Source organism: Rutidosis leptorrhynchoides, chromosome 6 (genome assembly GCF_046630445.1).
Source record: "Rutidosis leptorrhynchoides isolate AG116_Rl617_1_P2 chromosome 6, CSIRO_AGI_Rlap_v1, whole genome shotgun sequence".
Classification (NCBI taxonomy): domain Eukaryota; kingdom Viridiplantae; phylum Streptophyta; class Magnoliopsida; order Asterales; family Asteraceae; genus Rutidosis; species Rutidosis leptorrhynchoides.
This window is the reverse complement of record NC_092338.1, coordinates 216,929,330-216,951,768: the sequence shown is the minus strand read 5'-3', so window position 1 is coordinate 216,951,768 and position 22,439 is coordinate 216,929,330.

Here is a 22,439-nt window from a genome sequence, read left to right as displayed (position 1 = left end):
CGCAAGGCCAAGCGATATAGCCCCACGAAACCTTTCATCTAATGCTAAAGAGATACTTGGAAACACCAAGTCTTACACTCTTCCGCACATCTCGATAAAAACCACTACTACTAGGGATATTCCATTAGGAATGTTACCTTGTAAGCCACAACACACTAACACAAACATCGTTATACGGGTCCCACTCCCATAAGTATAACGACCCGGAGACTCCTCGATTCGCCAATTCCAAGGTGACTCACAACTTGAATCCTAACACGATTCTCTAACCGCACACTCTACCGAGTGTAACTCAAAACTACAATCATTAGACTTATTGCATTCCATTACGGAATTCAAGTCTTCACCGCATACACGCACACGTAAATTGGTCATCCTAGTTACGATGGGTAACTAAAACCAATAACAATCTCAACAGTGCACCCACTACTTAGGGTGACTAAGCACGCACCAAACTCGTGAGTTGGCTCGCTCACTTAACTAATCGAATCCATCGTACACTTCTCGACTCGTAAAGAACTCGATGTGACAACAGGCACATCACTCGAGACCACTATATTCTAGGAACCAATAAAAGATTCCTAATTCGTCCCGTTCTACCCCAACCATGCCACGTTTCCTCCGTTCAGTACTTGTCATGTCATGCTTGGTGTCAAGATACACTTTCGTAATAATGGTGATCGGTCATTATTACAAATGCGTACCTTACTATTTCCACATGGTCACGCAAAGTACTTTACCTGGTCTGAAGCAACATTCACACAAAATAACACGCGATAACTCCTAGTACCCGAATGACCCAAGTCCTTACCGTGAACTTGATCACTCAAACCGCCAAACATGCGAATCTCTCCAATAGATTCGTCCCTAGGACACCACACCAAAAGGTACCTGTATATATACACCAATATACAATAATAATAAACGTACACAAGTACACCACAACAACAAGTCAACCTACAACCTAGGTGATGATCACTAAGACAACGTCCAAGTTCCCCTACTTACATTAGGCACTAGCGATCTAAGGCACTAGTTTACACATGAAATAGGGCCCCACAAAATTCCACATTGGACAAGCACAAGTCCTAGTTAGTCACCTACTCTAAGGCACTAACAAATCTCAATCCGACCCGTAATCCTACAAGTCTCGCAATTAACGCACCACTATCAATAAGTATAAGACTAAGCACCTATCCCAAGGTCACCTAATTCCCTTAGACCATGCTCTGATACCACTTGTAACAACCCAACCCATTATCCAACTGACAACGCTTAAAATTTTTATTTTTTATCAAATCTGGCCTGTTCAGCATTCGGCGCGGCACGCCCCACTATGGAGCGGAGCTCCAAAGTGGTCTGTCCACTCTTTCCCTTTTTTGACAAAAAGATCGTCCACTTCCGGACACTTTTAGACGAAACGGTTTTCACAACACGATAAAGTAAGTAAAACTAACACGTTTTCATAATAAAACAAGTTTTACAACTCCGGGCCCACATCGACCCAATTTACAACAAGTGACCATTTCGACCCAGTTTAGTTTAATACAAAACATAGACCGAGCATGGCGATTGGGGATACGCTACCCAATCCTAATCAATCCAAAGCATGTCCTCTAAAGCAACCTACACAATCTAATGGTTCTCACGATTACCCGAGCCATCACCTCGACGCGAATCTATAAAAATGTAAACAACGAGAGGGTAAGCTATGAAAGCTTAGTGAATGCAATAATTATACACATACATATATAATATACCTACTTGCAAACACTTACTCACATACCTCATACTTGCTAGCAACACAAATAGCTTATCATCACAAATACAAAGCTATAAACCTCCAATACCACAAGCTAGCACAACAGTAGCATATATATAACCCGAACAATATAATATGCTACACTACAACACAATAACCATAGTTAGCCAATAACACAAGGGAATGGTACTTCGAATTTCCCATCGGTGTTCGTAACAACCGTTAGTGTACAGCGAAATATATCACTAACCCCTAGGCGACACGGACAACGAAATATCCGTTTAAGCAATCGTTAGTGTACAACGAAATATATCACTAACTCTTGGGCAATTTGGACAATGAATATCCATCGTTAGTGTATAATGAAATATATCACTAACTCTTGGTGGTATAGACTTGTATACCTGGCCCCTTCCCCCACCCTACCAATAGATACATTATATACACACATGTATAATCATTCCACTCACCTCGTGAACTCGAGCATTACAAACCATGCGCGAAATCCCCACCACACGTGACCGAGCAAGATTTTACCTATAATACGCATATAGGTACACACATAATCAACATACAACCTCATTTGGACTCTCGACCCGCCCAAATGAACAACAAGTGCAAAATATACCCTTTTGCACTTTTAACGCTACCCGAAGGTCCAAAACTAACAAGACTAGTTTCCGCGTTCTCGAAATACCCAAATATGTCAACTTTAACCTTTAAACGCATACTAGCTCGTATTTTACACAAAACCCATTCCATGGTTGACCAAGTTTGACTTTATTGCTAAAACACCAAATTTTAACCTAAACTCACTTCTCGCGAGTAATTACATCAAAAGCATCATTTAACACTTAACAAAAGCGTTTAACATCCAATTAATCCAAATTAGTGTCATCCTCAAATTTGACCCAATTCAAATTGCTCATTTTAACCAAAGTCATAAAACGCCCCAAAATCACTAACGACTAGTGAATATATTTTCAAGACAACCACTAACACTTAAACCAAGTATTTACCTACTTGATTTACCAAAATCTGACTTAAAACTTAATTTAACACCGAATCAAGCTTACTTGTCCCAAAATATCCATTTGACCCGTTTTGACCTAAATTAGGGTTTACACCCAAAAACCAAGACAACACAAGTGTTCTAACGTTTAACAAACACACGCAAGATCCAAACTCATAATTTCATCACTCGAAACCCTAAGTCACCCATTTAGGCTTACTTACTTGAATCTTACCCAAAACCCCCAAATTTCACAATAAAATGGGTTTATAACACTAACTAATACAAACCCTAACTCAAACAATAACCTTAACAATGAAATTCGGATTAGGGTTTACCTCAAGCACCAAAACGAGCTGTAGTAGCTAGAAACACCAAGGAGAACCAAAAACCGCTTCCAATTTGGGAGAAAATCATCATCTTCATCATCCATTCAAGTTTCCTCTCTCTAGAACTCACTCTCTCTCTAAGATAAGATGGGAGTGTTGTGTGGATGTCAAAATGATCCAAAAATGGATCTAAAACTGATATTAAAGCCATAAATCCGTCCATAAGTGAAAGGACTAAAGTACCCCTCATTTACCCTTTAAAAAAGGCTGAAAATTGCATCAGACAGGATCGGAGCGCCACTCCAAAGGGTGGAGCGCCGCTCCAACCTTCAGGTCAGCTTTCAGTAACTTGTTTTGGCCATAACTTTTTGACCGTAGCTCCATTTTTGATGAATCAAATATCGTTGGAAATGTAATAAGATTTTCTTTCCAATGCTAAGGCTTTGAAACATCAACTCAAACTTTATTTGGGGTCAAAAAGGTACGTACACACCTTGTGACTCAAACAACGTCCAGTTTCTCTTCGACGTTCGAGCAAGCAACACGTACATGCTTCGTACATTTCATACACGCATCGTACACCATAATTACATTATGTAGAATAAATATTGGGTCTTACATTAACAAACTATTATATATACAATTAATATACTTGAACTCTATCATGATTTTGACATAAATAATTAATAAAAACTAAAAAAAAATTAGGGTTTTTTATTCTTACAATTAAAAGCCAGAATTGCAAAATCAATTGAGAAAGATGACTATAAAATTTAATAGAAATCAAAATAATGAAATTGAGCACATTGGGACTTTATCTAGTAAGGTGACAATGTCGACTCCATAACTTGAAAATACACGGAGTTCTTGAATTCCAAATAGTATGGATGATCAATTTAATAAAAAGATGAAAAATTTGAGATTGATTGGTGATGGTGTTGAGGTTCGACCGTGAGAGAGCAAAGAGAGGGAGAGAAGAACAGTTATTGGTTTAGGGTTTAATTAAAGAATGGAAATTAGATGAAATTACCATGTATCAAAAATAATTACACAAAGCACCCCTCCCCATACACTGTGGCTCTATGCTTGGGGCCCAAGCATTATACATATATATATATATTTTTAAACTAACACGAAACGTTGAGAAATTACTCGTAAGTATTTTGGTGAATTCGTGGTTCGCGGTTTTTAACGAAATCTAAGTTATAAAAACTCTAGATATGAAAATCATAACAAATAAGAAATTCTATAATTGCACATAAACAATTAATACAAATAATTGTCGGGAATTTCCTAAGTCATGGATGACGTTTTTCGATTTCACTAACCAAGGTGTTTTCTAAAACTCACGCATACTTCTAACCAAAGCATGTAATTACGTAATATGTAACGTATATTAAAATAGTGTGATTCAAAATGTTCATTAAAGAATTCATAACATACCAAGTTATAAAATTTAAGTAACGGTCGTAAAATATTTAATGGAAAAAGTTAGGTTGTTACACACCTTGTTGATCGTGTTTGTTATGCTTAGTTAATAACAAATAGTGCAAAATCCATGAACACATTGCGAGTTCATACGAGGAAACTCCTACTTACAATGCTACTAGAACTCATTAAAGCATCAATACAATAATGGTTTTAGGAACATCGAAACATTGTCGCTGGTTTAACAACACCTGTCACACACTCACACTATATACTGAGCACAAGTTATGTAAAAAGAAATAGTAAGTATTAAGTTTGGAAGGTTAAACCTGCATCACAAACAATTTTAGAGGTAATGGATGGAAAAAGAATGGGATTGCCAATATAGAAAGAGGAACTTGCACAAGCAATCAATTGCTATTATACAGACTACCATGGGGGTATGTAATGACAGTGGCAAGATATTTCAACCAACGAGGAGTTACTGATCACGTAGAGAGGTATTTCACCGCTGAGACTTATGAGGCTACATACAAAGAGTGTATTTACCCATTAGACAATAATTCTGAAAGGGTTGATCCGGGGAATCTTCAAACTGTCAATGGTTTAATACTTACGAAAAGACAAGATGGTAGGCCAAAGGGGAATAAGCGTATTCCCTCAAAAAGAGAAGAGACAACAAAATATCAGAGACAATGTAGTTGTTACTTGGAACATGGCCATAGTAGATCGGTTTACCTGACTAGCTATGACCGATCCACTCAACTAACTCAAACAAGGAAGCTAAGGTTAAAAGCTGAATACATCTAGTCATTATTGCCCATGAACAATTTGGTGATATACACTTAGCTGTGTACCGTGTCTTGTCTGAGTACACTACTCGAATCCAGAACCCTTCGAATGTTTTATGGACTCTGACTGTTTATAAAATTTTATATATTGTGATAGACCTAGGTTTGACATCAGGTTGGCTTTCTCTATAACATAGTAATTGTGGCATATTTCAAAACATGTCAATAGGTTTGGGTTCAAAATGGATTGGTTTTTCATATTCTTGGTCATTTTTTGCAGGTTCATCTTTGTCATCATCATCATCGTATTCATATTCACTACGATCTAATTCATTTCTTTTCATGGTTTACATATTCCAAATCATCAGATTAACAATTATAAAAAGTTAGAAGGCCAACCTCATATTCTGAGTTGGTGGTTGGAATGGTAGATTGATTTATAGGTCTGTGAGAGCTGGGTTTATGATTTATGGCAAGTTTTACACTGATTAGTTGCATTTGAAAGATACTGCACATTTTGACGTGGATGGTTATACTGTTCGATTGGATTGGAAGGATAACGTACATTTAGAGGGGTTGCATTGATATGGTCATATTAATGTGGGTGGTTATAGTGTTCTATTGGATTGGAAGTATAATGCACATTTTGAGGGGTTGCATTGATATGGTTATACCGATGTGGATGATTGTACGAAAACTGTGTATGTTGAGGTGTTTCTTTGAAAGGATACTAATTATATTGATGTGGATGATCGCGCGAATACTGTGTATTATGAGGTATTCGATTGTGAGGATACTGGTTATAATGATGTGGATGGTGTGACGACCCGGAAATTTCTGACCAAATTTAAACTTAATCTTTATATGTTCCCGACACGATAAGCAAAGTATGTAATTTTGAGTCTCAAAATTTTTGGAATTATATTCATGTAATCAATTACCCTTTGACTGTGCTCGACGATTCACACACATTTATGTGTATATATATATGTATATAAAATATAGTTATATTAATTGAAAACATTAACAAAGTATTAGATGTATAAAACTTTACATGAACATATTGTTTCAATATAAGTTTAATATATTTATCGACGGAATTAAAAGATAATATCAAATGATTGAATTATTAGATACATTATGAGGTGGTTACGGGTCTCTGTTGTGAGGTCCACTTTGATTTAAGAAATCTGTTCTTTTTAACGGTATTCGGAATAAATGGTAAAGTGATTTACAAGTAAGAACAAATGTGTCAATTAACGAAAGTTAGACAAAAGTTAGTGGAGAAATGAAATTCATAATATTCAATTGACCTATTCTCAAACGTGCGAAAACGTTTTTCGATTCAATAAAATATAAAATGTTTTGTTAACATAATGTGAATATATACAATATGTTGGAATATCTATTATTAGAATTAAATATATAAATAACTCGCAACGTGTATTTAAAATGTGTTTATGAATATTAAATATATATGATTTCAAATTAGTTAAGTAAACAATAATAACACTTGTTTATTGATTCGATTGATATTTAGTTATGTTAATTAGAACGTTTGAGAAGTAAAAGTTGACGCATAAATGAATTATATCAAATTAAGTTTTAGAGCATAAACGTTAGGTGATATAATAATATCTATTATTTAAATGATTTTAAATTATATATATTAAACTCTGAAGTATAATTAGTTTTTGAAAAACTAAATATTATATTAGTTAATAAATATTTGTAAAATATATAAATTTATATTTCCAAATGAAAATATATTTATATTTTACAAAGTGATAAAATATAATATTAACTTAATCATAAAACGTTTTGATAATCTTATTAAATATATTTTGATAAATAACGATACGATGATTTAAAAAAGCAAATGACCAACACACTCGAACGTTCAAGTAATATTTCAAGTGATATAATTTATGAATAATTCAAGCCTATATTTTGATAAAGGTACATGTCGCGAAACGTAAAGTACAAGTTTTCTAAGTGTACGAAAGGACGTTCGAGAAACTGGAACCAAGACATAAGTCAAGCGTTAACGTACAAGTCATCGGAACAAAAATTACAAACTAACTATGTATATGAATATTATATAATATATAAGTAATTATATAAATTATATATATATATATATATATATATATATATATATATATATATATATATATATATATATATATGTAACATCCCAACCCCGTTAATCAACCAAAAACGCAGCATAAAAAAAAAATTAAACAGAGCTGATCAGATGGGGTGCGCGGCGCGCAGCCACACCTGTGCGTGGCGCACACAGGGCCTGGCAGCCCGCTGTCCACTTTTTCCAATTTTTGTAAAAATATCTCTTGCTTCCCGACACTTTTAGACCAAACGCTTTTCACAACATTTTATATTAGTTAAAACTAACACGTTCCAATAATAAAAGGGGTTTTACGAGATTGGGCCCACATCGGCCATTTTAAGACTTTCGTACAAAATAAAAGTTTCTAACCACATGATTTTTAACACAAAGTAAAGACCGAGCATGGCGATTGGGGATACGCTACCCATTCCTAGTCAATCCAAAAGCAAGATCTTCTAAAGCAACTATGCGAGTCCACTAGTCCCCACACTTACCCGAGCCACCGTCTCCAAGAAAATCTATAAAAATGTAAACAACGAGAGGGTAAGCTAACGCTTAGTGAGTGTAACGACCTGACTTTTTCGACTTGCTTTTGTGCCTTGTGTTTTTGCGAAACTGCGTACTGTGCTACTTTATACTCTGGAATCTTTATACACATGGCTTACTTTCATTTATGTGTTAAAACGTGCCTTTAAGTATGTAGGTTACTTAACTTGATCACCGGAAGCCTTTATGACCGTTAGTGTCACTTGACGTTTCGAACAAACTGCGTACTGCGTACACGTTTAACTTTTGTCATAATCAGAATATTATGACTACGAAATGTTAATTGTTATTTTATATTAACAATTACTTGGGTTTTTGGATGCTTAATTACGCTTAGTAATTTACTTATGCTTACTAGTTAGTCTTGTTGGACTTTCTACCTTGTTGGGACTTAGCCCACCCTACACTAGTTAGTGGACTATTTAATTAGCCCAATTATAAATAGCTAGTGACCCATTAATATGTAAGACAAATTCCTATTTATTAGAGGGAACATACTAGCATTTATGTCAAGTATTATCCTTAATGTTGCATGGAATCCTAACATAAGCACAAACTTTAGACAACCATTAACCAAAAAGAAAAAGTTGGTCTCCTTTGTCCCCCCTCCAAAATCACGGCCACATACACCCACCCACACCCTCACCACCTATAAATACAAGCCTTATTCCATACATTTTACACTTTCTTTCATTTGTAATTCACACACACTCACTCTCTAATTCTTTCTCTAGTTCTTTCTCTCTCTAAAAAGTGTAAGTATTGATTTTTCTTCTTCTTCTTCCTCTCTCTCTAACGAATTCATCATCATCATCATCATCATCATGGGTCTAGCTTTTTAGCTTTGATCTTGATTACATCTTGTAGATTCAAACTTGGATTTGAATCCTTCAAGAACATGGAAGATTCAAGCTTTCTAGCTTTGAATACATGGAAGATACTAGCATTTAATCTTGTTTTTTGTTATAAAGATTCAAACTTGTGTTTGTAATCTTCATGTAACTTAAAGATCCAAGCTTTATGCTCCAAGATCTTCAAGGACAACCAAGATGCAAGCTTTCTAGCTTGAATCTTCATATCTTTTGATGGATCTAAGTTTTCTAACTTATGATCTCATTACTTTGTTATGAAGATCAAAACTTGTGTTTATGGTCTTCATGTAACTTAAAGATCTAAGCTTTATGCTTCAAGTTCTTCAAGAACACTAAAGGTTCAAGCTTTCTAGCTTTGTAACCTTATAACTTGTGTGAAAGGAACCCAAGCTCTCTAGCTTAGGGTTCCATCACTTTATTTAACTTATATTATGTTCATACTTGCTTTATTGAAGTAAAATTTGTAGCTTTAGTTATAAATGTAACTTGTAATTGTGTTAAGACTAAGGATATGATGTAACCTTAGTTCATAATCCATCTAAGACTCTTAAATGAGTTGTGTTCTTACTTGGTCTTAACATATTGTGTGTTGATGGTATAATCTTGGTCAAGGTGATGCTAACCCATCAACGAGTTGTACACTTGAACCTATAAGCATCAAGGATGAGAACCGTGATGAGCATTAATCACTAAGAACCCCACCGGAGCACCTTGGTTACTGTTTTCGGGATCTGAATAGACCACCTGGGCTACGGGAAAGATTTTCAATTAGTTCAGTTCGAGTAGATGATTTTCCGTTTAGACCTCATCTTAATCCGATATACGGTTTAGGATTTATGGCCTTCCGAAAGTCACTACATCATCGCCACGGTCAAACGAAGACGAGTTCGGTTCTAAAAATTGGTCAGCAGTTAGGGGACTCATATAGGGAGCCATAGCCACTGATTACGCGTCTTTTCGTTTTGTATAGAGGTCGTAGCAGCTGAATGAAGTCAGCCTATTGTTTCGATCTCTATTCTTGTCAAACTTACTTAGCTTTTATGATGATGAATAATGATGATGATGACACTTAAACTTATTTTATGCACTATTAAAACTTATGAGGATAACATTCTGACCTAGTAACCTTTGACTTAGGTTGACGACCTTTCAGACCGACTTAATACTTGCATACTTTCATTATCGACTTTACCGCTCTTATCACTGTGAGTTATAGCATCCCTTTTTACTTTAACTATTTTGGGACTGAGAATACACGCACTTTTTACGCTTTACATACTAGGCACGAGTACTTAAACTTTATATATGTGTGGGTTATACAACGGCATAAACTTTCCCCTTAGCTCGGTAATGTTTAGTCATTGGTTTTTAACCGGTGAACGCGAATCTTAGATATGGATCCATAGGGTTTGACATCCCCACTCGGGCTAGTCGCGCTAGCATTTAACGGGTGTTTAATACTTTGTAAACCTACGCACTCGCCAAGTGTACTTTTAGGCGGTAATATTACGTTAAGTTAGTTACCGGGTGCCCACGGATAAGCATATACTTTATCATACTGATTTGAATTACTGATTTAAACTGCTGGTTGAAGCACTGAAATCTCGTGGCCTACATTACATTACTGATTACAGACAAACTATAGCTCACCAACATTCGTGTTGAATTTTTAAGCATGTATTTCTCAGGTGCTTAGACGATGTTGCTTCTGCTGTTAGACTTGCTATCTTGGTATTATAGACTTGCTGTTATGGACCTGCTGTGTTAGATTTCCGCTGCATTACTTAGAGATGTCTCAATCATGAAACTTTTATCTTGCATTAGTAACTTATGTTATTTTCAAATAATGACTTTGTAACGACCTTTGTGTCACGTTATCTTTTGTAAACGCAATCTTATTATGAATGCAAAAACTGGTTTTCAAACAGCATGTAGTATTTGACCGTGTAAAGATCCTGTTGTTGACGAATCGTATACGATGGTTTTATACGGGGCGTCACAGTGAGTGAGAATATACTACATACATATATATGTATAAAATGGACACGCCACACAAAATAATCAAATAACGCACACCGGAGCATCTAAGCATATAGGCAAGCTAATCTAAGCATACCGTATGATCACTAAGCAACAAGCTAACGACATCCACAATATAGTAAGTTCACCAACAATGATGTGAACAATGCCAATAAGCTACACCTGGAGGGTTAGCTACATCACGACAATACAACATTATACGTATACAATATATATATAACAATGCATAAAACACTCAAGGTTAACCATAAACGCTATGGTGGTGGTTCACACCATACGTATTTGAGTCATACTCTTTTATAGTGCTACCGGCTCGTGGTTCATACTCGATGCTACCGGCTCGTGGTTCACATCTTATTTTATAGTGCTACCGGCTCGTGGTTCACTCTCGATGCTACCGGCACGTGGTTCACATCTTATTTTATAGTGCTACCGGCTCGTGGTTCACACTTTGGCGCTACTGACATGTGGTTCACGCCTCATTTTATAGTGCTACAGGCACGTGGTTCACACTTGATGCTACTAGCACGTGGTTCACATCCTATTTTATAGTGCTACTGGCTCGTGGTTCATACTTTGGCGCTACCGGCACGTAGTTCATGCCTCATTTGATAGTGCTACCGGTACGTGGTTCACACTTGATGCTACCGGCACGTGTTTCACATCCAAATTTTATAGTGCTACCGGCACGTGGTTCACACTTGATGCTACCGGCACGTGGTTCACATCATAATACCCCTCACATACATGTTATGGTACTACCGGCACGTGGTTCATACCATAACATTCACAAATAAATACGCCATATACACGTACGCATAATTATCCCACTCACAATATTAACCCTTCGCCATTAGGGTTATATAAGTCCACATCACAATATTAACCCTTCGCCATCGGGGTTATATAATTCACATCACACACCCATGTGATAACGTACACACAAAATGTGCACCCCGTCAAAGGTGGTCAACCAAAACGCACAACCGTGCCAATTGGACCCATACATAAGTCCATCAAATCCACCTATATATGAAGTGAGCTCTATAACCGAGAACCACTTCACCCGACCCGCACCCATCCTACACATACATATGCACATAGGATATTAACACTCACTTTGTCGCCTTGATGAATGCCACCGAATAATCCGCAACCCATCAATGGAAAGTACCTATTCCATTATCACAAATACAACAACACACTTAGAGTGGATTTTCAAACCAACTCAATTCGACACTTAGTGCAAATTCGACCAACTGCACTTACAAACACAAAACGCGCCCAAACTAACCAATAATCACTAACACAAGTGAAAATGATCTTAATATGCCAATTGAACCCAAATCATAAGTGTTAAACACGTATCATTCTCAAAATCACCCAAAACCCTAATTTTGACTCATTTCAAAATTAGTCTTTCAAACACTTTAAATGGGTTCCAACACTTCCATAATCACTAAACCTAGTGATTAAACCCAATTACAAGTTCTAATCATGGCCAATTAGTTCACCAACCCAAAACCCACCAATAACAATAATAAACCCGATTACAAGCATCACTAAACTCACTTCAAGAGTTTAAATGGGTTTCTCAACGATTTATGAAAGGACCCGTTCATACACATTATAAACAATTCACAATAGTTGATTACATCACGAGGTATTTAACCTCTATATGATACATTTTACAAACATTGCATTCATTTTTAAAAGACAAACTTTCTTTACAATGAAAGTTGACGGCATGCACACCATTTCATAATACATCCAACTATAATTGACATAATAATAATCTTGATAAAATCAATGACTCGAATGCAATGTCTTTCAAAATATGCCTTGAATGACTCCAAGTAATATCCTTAAAATGAGCTAATGCACAGCGGAAGATTTCTTTAATACCTGAGAATAAACATGCTTTAAAGTGTTAACCAAAAGGTTGGTGAGTTCATAGGTTTATCATAACAATCATTTCAATATATTAATAGACCACAAGATTTCCGTTTATAAATATATGTACACTCGCAAGTGTATAAAAGTATTCTATAAGTTGTAGGCACCTGGTAACAAGCCTTAACGTTCATGTTTTACTCTCTGAAGTACACCAGATCAGGTGTGTTTAAAATAGCCTCGAAGTACTAAAGCATCTCATAGTCAGGATGGGGTTTGTCAGGCCCAATACATCTATCTTTAGGATTCGCGCCTACCGTACATAGACAAGTAGTTTAATGTTACCAAGCTAAGGGTATATTTCTGGTTTAAACCCACGTAGAATTAGTTTTAGTACTTGTGCCTATTTCGTAACACATTTATAAAAACAGCGCATGTATTCTCAGTCCCAAAAATATATATAAAAGGGAGCAAATAAAACTCACCATACTGTATTTCATAGTAAAAATACATATAACGTCATTTAACAAGTGCAAGGTTGGCCTCGGATTCACGAACCTATATTAATTATATATATTTATATGTTGGTCAATATTTGTCTAACAATTTTTGGTCAAGTCATAGTGTACCACAATCCTAATGCTCGAGACTAATATGCAAACGTCAACAAAAGTCAACTTGACCCAAAATGACTTCTAAAATTTATACGTGTTTATTATATAACTTAACTATAGTCGTTTTATATATTTAAATATATTTATTAGATTTTATAATAATAAAAGTCATTTATTAATAAAAATTAATATTAACGTTTATATATGATAAAATATACTTTTATATATCTTAAATAATAAAATTTATAAAGTTCACTTAATATCGTAAAACTATAGTGGTAAGTATTATTAATGTAATTATATTACGCGTGGTGAAAAATATCTTTGTATCCCCTATTTATTTGATAAAATAATATTGATCATAATAATAATAAGTAAAAGTTGTATTATTTTGTAATAATAATTATTATTATTGTATAAAAAATAACAATATTTATATTTACTAAAAATGTTATTATGATAAAATGATAATACTAACATAATAGTAATAATGATATTTTATAATAATAATGATATTTCTATTAAAATAATAACGACGATAGTAATAATAATCATTTTAACAATAATACTAAAATTCAGTTGACTATAACTTCTAATCCGTTCATCGAAACCATTCGATATCTAAATGAAAAGTTCTTAATTTTTCGCTAGCTTTCCAATGACATGCATATCATATACCCTATCTCAGTAGCATATGTATCTAATTCAGGATTCAACAAACCTATCTATGGAAAATATCGAATGTACAAGCATGCATAATCCTATATACTCGAGCACTAGTCAGGGATACACTATTGATATATAAAAGTTAAGTTATGAGTGCTCACGTATCAATATTGAGATTCAATATTGCAGGAAAGTAAGTAGACACAGCGAAGATGATAAACACTAGATTGACCTCACGAGCATACCCATGAACCATACCCATCACCTCCATAGCTATAACCCATAATTTCCTTAGCTTCGACTCATTCAAAAAACTATTTTGAAATCACTCGGAAATCACTCCGTCGTAATATTTTATGTATACTAATAATATCTTGAAATAATACAGAGCAAATATATATATATATATATATATATATATATATATATATATATATATATATATATATATATATATATATATATATATATATATATCGATTGAGAGATTTTAGAGAATATATTTTTGAGTTTCTATGAAATAATGAAACCTATTGAATTCTATTTATAATAGATTTTTGAATTATTAAAGTAAATTATTAAAGTATGAATTATTAAAGTGAATTATTAAAGTATGAATTATTAAAGTGAATTATTAAAGTATGAATTATTAAAGTATGAATTATTAAAGTGAATTATTAAAGTATGAATTATTAAAGTTAAAGTAAAGTAAAAGTAAAGTAAAGGTATGTGATGACCCGAAAAATTTCTTCTAATTTTGAACCAAACTCTCGATACGATTTAATATTTTTGACATGATAAGAAAAGCCTGTTAGGTTGAGTCTCAAAATTTTTGAACTGTTTTCATTTCATTCATTAACCTCGACCATTTTCGACGATTCACGAATAACTATCGGTACATGGGTACATATATAATTAAATAAATGGATATATATATTAATAATAATTAGAAGTATAATTTAAAATATTATATGTTGTTAAAATTAAGTATGTAAAATAAAAATGAAATATGATATTATAAATAGATATATATACAAAGTATATTAAAAATAAATATTAAATGATTGTAATACTCGTTTGATAATCCGATTGATATTAAGCAAGTTAGATTCAAACTTATATGATTTTAAAAATAAACGGTGATCCGAAATTTAGTGATATAAATTTTAAGCTTATTAGAAATGTATTTAGGATCTAATTTTTATATTTTAACACTTTTTTATATTTTATCTAGGATCGAGTGCGGACAGTTAATTTAATAATTTTAAAACAATTAATGATGGTTTTGATAAAATAATAATTAGAATAGATAAAGATGTTTAATATAAAAATTTGGGATTTTTCTGTGTACTTTTATCCATTATCAACGGAGCACGAATTTCAAGCCATGAATGAAATAGTAGACGACGGCTAACTAAATCACACGTTTTAAATTTAAATTATATTATAATTATTATTATATTATATATTTCAATTCTAAATTCGTTAATTTTATCCGTGAAGTGAATTGTGATTGATAAAGGAGATTCCGTTTTCTTTCCTTTCAATGTTCCCCACATACTTTTACACATAGAAAAGGGTTCATATAATCCAAATCTGTTATGGGTACCAATCACCAACTATTGCATTCTTTTTATTTTTCTTTGAATTCATGGTGTTACTTTTTAGCTTACCAGATTCATCTATCTATTATCTATCTTAGATATATAAATACATAAATAATACATATGAATATGGAAGGGCAACCACCAACAAGCCGAAACCATCAACTTTTCTAGTTGATCACCAACACCCGACTCATCACCTTAATATCACTAAACCACCACAGCTCAACCGTCACCCTCACCATCGATCACCCAGTCATCACCCTGCACGACCAAACAACCACCATCATCACACGTTTTTTTTTCTTCTTCCTGTTTCGTTTCATGCTTGAACACAATCCACAACATCACCACACACATATTTATCTTTCTTTGTTGTGCCTTCTCTCCTTCGGCAACCAACAACAACTCCATCTTGCTATCATCAAACCCATATCGATCATCATTTTTCAATTACCATCTTTAAACCGAAAGCCACGATACATCTAACACCCATCTAATTCTGTTTTGATTAATTTCCTTCCTGTTACTTTCTTTCGATAACCACCATAAACCATCAAGATTTCCACAACAACCACACTTAGTCTCTAAACATTATTATTTCTGTTTCTGAGTCAGTTCGATAACACCATCAAGAACAGCAACAAATTTCGGTTTGTCTTCCTTTTTGAATATACACGAAAATAGCCTGCACTCTATAATATTTTTTCTGTTGTGCTTCCAACTCATTGCAAACCAAAGGGATTAAATAAGGTATGATGATGATTGCACTTTCTTCTTTTCCTTTTACATGCTGGCCGACAACTCTTCAACAAATAAATCCACTCAAATTTTATAAGGAATAAGTGCAGTACTTATATCTTGAGCATATGATTCGTTTTCTTACAATTAAATAATGAAAACGAAGTGCACTTAATTAAAGTAGGTGTCGGTCAAAAATCATGATATGAACCACTAATAATTGTCGTGGCATTCTTATTCCTTTGATGGACCGAAACTTTAAGAAATGAGTTGATGATGACTAGTGAAAACAACAACAATATGAGATGATATCAAGATGGCTGCGTTATATTTTTTTTCCTTCAAAGTGTTGACGACAAATAATAGAGAAAGATGATGAGGACAAGATAACATAACGATGATGACATGTTAAGAAATGATTGTGACGACCCGGAAATTTCTGACCAAATTTAAACTTTAATCTTTATATTATTCCGACACGATAAGCAAATTTTGTTAAGTTAAATCTCAGGAATTTTAAACTGTGTTCATACATTCATTATAACCTCGACCAAATTCTGACGATTCACGAACCGTTATATATAAATAGATATGTATATGTATATATATATTATAACTTGAGAATATTAATAAAGTATTAAACGCATAATACTTTACACGAACGTATTTGTTTCAATATGATTTTCGACGAAATTAAAAAAAATATATATTAAATGATTGAATTATCAGAAATATTGAATTATGATTACAAGTCTCTGTTGAGAGGTCCACTATGATTTGAGAAAATCTATTCCTCTTAACGATATTCAGAATAATTTGTAAAGCTATTTATAAATAAAAACAAAAAGTGTCATTTACGAAAGTTAGACAAAAGTTAGTGGAGAATTGGTTTCCATAATATTCTATTAATCTATTTTCAAACGTACAAAGACGTTTTCAGTTTAAAAAGAACTTTATTATTAAAACGTATATAACTTTTATAAATATCTAGAATCACTTTTGACAACTCATTACTTAACCAGTATAATAAATATAACGATATTTATATTTTATTTCATTAAATATATATAACGATTTAAATTAATATTATATATATTTATACGCGTATTATACATACATAGTTTTTATACTTTACTATACTTTAACTTTACCTTTACATTACTTTTACTTTACTTTAATTTTAATAATTCATACTTTAATAATTCACTTTAATAATTCATACTTTAATAATTCACTTTAATAATTTACTTTAATAATTCATACTTTAGTACTTCACTTTAATAATTCACTTTAATAATTCATACTTTAATAATTCACTTTAATAATTCATACTTTAATAATTCACTTTAATAATTCACTTTAATAATTCATACTTTAATAATTCACTTTAATAATTCACTTTAATAATTCATACTTTAATAATTCATTTTAATAATTCACTTTAATAATTCATACTTTAATAATTCACTTTAATAATTCACTTTAATAATTCATACTTTAATAATTCACTTTAATAATTCAAAAATCTATAATAAATAGAATTTAATAGGTTTCATTATTTTATAGAAACTTGAAAATATATTTCTCTAAACTCTCTCAATCGAATTACATATATATATTTTCTTTGTATTATTTCAAGATATTATTAGTATACATAAAATACTACGACGGAGTTATACTCAGACGATTTCAAAATAAGTTTTCAAACGGGATAGAGCTAAGGAAATTATGGGTTATAGCTATGGAGGTTATGGGTATTGATCAAGGGTATTGCTCGTGAGGTCAACCTAACATTTATCATTTTCATTGCGTCTACGTACATTCCTGCAATATTGAATCACAATATTGATACGTTCGTGAATCCGAGACAAACCCTGCACTTGTTCAGTGCCGTCATATACATAATTGCTACGAAATACAGTATTGTGAGTTTCATTACTCCCTTTTTATATATCTTTTTGGGCTGAGAATACATGCGCTGTTTTATAAATGTTTTACGAAATAGGCACAAGTACTAAAACTAATTCTGTATGGGTTTAAACCAGAAATATACCCTTAGCTTGGTAACATTAAACTACTTGTCTATGTACGGTAGGCGAAAATCCTAAAGATAGATCTATTGGGCCTGACAAACCCCATCCTGACTATGGGATGCTTTAGTACTTCGAAGTTATTTCAAACACACCTGATCTGGTGTACTTCAGAGGGTAAAACATGAACGTTAAGGCTTGTTACCGGGTGCCTACAACTTATAGAATACTTTTATACACTTGCGAGTGTACATATATTTATAAACAGAAATCTTGTGGTCTATTAATATATTGAAATAATTGTTATGATAAACCTATAAACTCACCAACCTTTTAGTTGACACTTTAAAGCATGTTTATTCTCAGGTATTAAAGAAATCTTCCGCTGTGCATTAGCTCATTTTAAGGATATTACTTGGAGTCATTCATGGCATATTTTGAAAGACGTTGCATTCGAGTCATTGAGTTCATCAAGATTATTATTAAGCCAATTATAGTTGGATGTATTATGAAATGGTGTGCATGCCGTCAACTTTCGTTGTAAAGAAAGTTTGTCTTTTAAAAACGAATGCAATGTTTGTAAAATGTATCATATAGAGGTCAAATACCTCGCGATGTAATCAACTATTGTGAATCGTTTGTAATGTATATGAACGGGTCCTTTCAGTTGGTATCAGAGCGGTGGTCTTAGCGAACCAGGTCTTGCATTAGTGTGTCTAACTGATAGTTGTTAAGATGCATTAGTGAGTCTGGACTTTGACCGTGTCTGCATGTCAAAAGTTTTGTTTATTATTTTTAGTCGGAAATCATCTACTTACCATCCTTAGGAAATTACCTGCTTATCATTCTTAGTCTAGACACGTCTTGCTGCATTGATTGCATGAATAGTGTATAGAAAAAAATTCATATCTTATCGTATCTGCTAAATCATATCTTATCGTATCTAATACCGTAAACTTTGTCTGACATATTCCGTAAATTCCTCCGTAATCTATGAAATCTTTTGATCTATATATATAGATATTCTATGTAGTTAGAATACCACCCGATAGCCGGAAAATCATTTCGTATCGAAAAATCCTTTATCAAATCGTACGAAATGGAATTCATCATCAGTTCAAGTTCCTCAGATTCCAAAATGGAATCCCACTCAAGCTCCGAAAGCAGTGTGACTGGAATGGATCAACCAATCAGCCATCATCTATTCTGGATGAATTGGGGATGGGTTCGTAGCCTCCTTAATCATTGGAGACAAGAAGAAGGCGATCCTTTCCATCTACCACATTGCCCTCTTGGCAATGAACCTGAAGCACTTACCGGTGAACCTGTTCGAAACACCATTTTCTCTCTCATTTCCAGAGTATCTCATCATGATTATATACTACACCAAATTCTAGATCTTATTTATCCGCTCGTCCGAACCGACAATCACCCCAGTGTAATAGAAGAAGTCAACGAGCTTCGCGCTCGGGTAGTGGCTTTGGAGAATAGGGTGCAAAGGTTACAAACACCAGCAGCAGCACCAGCAACATAACCAGTACCACCATCAACAACATCAACAGTACCATTACCACCACCAATAACAACCGCATCGAAAACCTCAACTTCACAATCTGTCCCATGAGCATCGACGTCATACGCCCTGTAGATACTAAGGAATACCACAACGATGAAGTATTGATTCATAACTTCATTGGAAAAACATTCTACGACGATTATGTAATTTCTAACGTTTAGAAATTATCTATCCTAGCCTTAACCATAAATCAAGTGAGTTTAATTTAATATTAACTTATTAAATCTATATTACATCTAAAGAAATATACACATATATTTCCATAAAGACTGTAATAAAATTCTTTTGTACAAAATATTAATTGTGACATTTTTTTAACGGGTAGGTACTACCCGAGAGATATATAAATTCACAATTAATATGTTACATTCTTCGAATCTGATTCAGCAAATCATCCATTATACTCCCTACTTTCACAACAATATACATTCTTTTATAGAAATCAAAACAACCATACTCATTCAAAATCTAATTACATATTCTGATTTTGAAATCGCCGAATTCAATTCAAGTTATAACCGGTATCATCACTCTTGGATTCTTACATCTTTCAAAGCTATACTTTAACTTCAAAACTGTGTTAGAACATCGTATGTATATTAACGATTATAATCTGTGTTCAAGCCCTTCGAAATACCTGAAGACACTTCAAATAATGAACAATCAAGATGATGATCCAACCACATGTTATCCACAGTTACGTACCTGAAAAACTCTTGAAACCAAAGTCATAATTTAACATGTATCCATGTTAGATCTTTTGGCATTTACTAGCTAAAATAACTTTTCAATCCCTTCTAAAAATAGACGGTTTTGTTACAGCTCCAGCAAACCAACTTCAATTGTTCAATCGAATAAGCCTTATTATAATGATTACCCCTTCATCATTATTACCGGAAAACCTTTCATATATCGCCACATTAGCAGTAAACTTATTAACAAGCTCATTGATCTTTGACTTTCCTAAAAATCTTTATATTTATCAAAACCCCATCATTTACTCATCTGCATCTTGTAACGAGAATTGCCATACGAATCATTGGAAATTAGCAATCAGTATTTTGAAATCTCGCAGCATGTCTACGCCAACAATTATATGTGTCTATCTTCTGGACTTATATACTTTGAATGTGAAGTTTCTGAAAAACACCCTAAACTGCGAACTAGTTCTCGAAATACTAATGAAGCAGCAAAAACTATAAACGACCTTAACAGTAAAAGTTTAATGATAAAGAGTAGTGTGTTGGCAAAGCTCAGAAAAAGAGAAGATTTGGTACTGAAAAATACGGATTGAGCAAACCATGAAGAAGGCTGTGAATAAATCACAAGGACGAAATCTACCTTCAAAGAATCCAAATGATTCTGTGTCTACTGAAGTCATTATCGAATACCTTACTCCTGACTCTAAACCCTTACGGACAATATTCTTCATCATCCTCTGATATTAGAAATTTTAAGATATCATCGTATCTTTCATTATAAATATCCTACATATTTCTGAAGATATTTCCATAATTATTCTTATCTAAAATCATTTACCTCTTCGTGCTATCTGTATTATATCATAAAAGAAACTATTTTAGTTTCTAAATTCTGAAACATTCGAGTTTAAAATAGGAATATTCTTGAAGAAGTGTTGGGAGCTGAAGCATGAGTTAGTATAATATAATGACACTTGATCAACGTGATTATATTACAGTAATTCATGCTGAGTTTCTAAATGGAACATGATGATTCACAGATCATAACGTCATCATGTGCTATGTTACACGACTCTTGTATTCTTTTTGATCTCTAAATATCAAGAAAATATTTCTTGATGATTCGGCCTTTTCCGAGGTATTCTGGTAATTTGACAAGTCAAGATCGTGCCATTACAATTTCCTTCCTAGAAAATTAACAATGTTCATTCCGAAATTTATATCTGCGAATTCTGGACCATTACAAGCGGTGCTTAATTGCAAGAAGAAGAAACGAAAGGACAAAGCTCTGAACTAGAAATGGGAGTATAAATCATAGCAAATAGAAGAGAGCATTAACTGTGGATGACAATGATTATAGAAGATGCAAGGACTTTGAAATATAAGGGAAGATATAAAACCCAACAACAACCCAGAAATCACAAACCGTATATATCAATGCATATAGCAATATAAAGACACGGGAGAACTAAAAACACTATAAAACCAAGAGTATAGTAGAAGTAAATAGATTCTTCCGGAGGCAGATGAAAAAGAAGAGCGACAGATATGAAAGTGAGGAGTATATCAAGAATCAGCACTGGATGAAGCATATTGACAAATACTTTAAAATATGAGTTAAGAAGGTGTGAGTTGTAAGAAAACAAATGAGGTGGATTTATAGTGAAATATCCGACAGAGAAATCAAAATGGATTATCGCAATAAT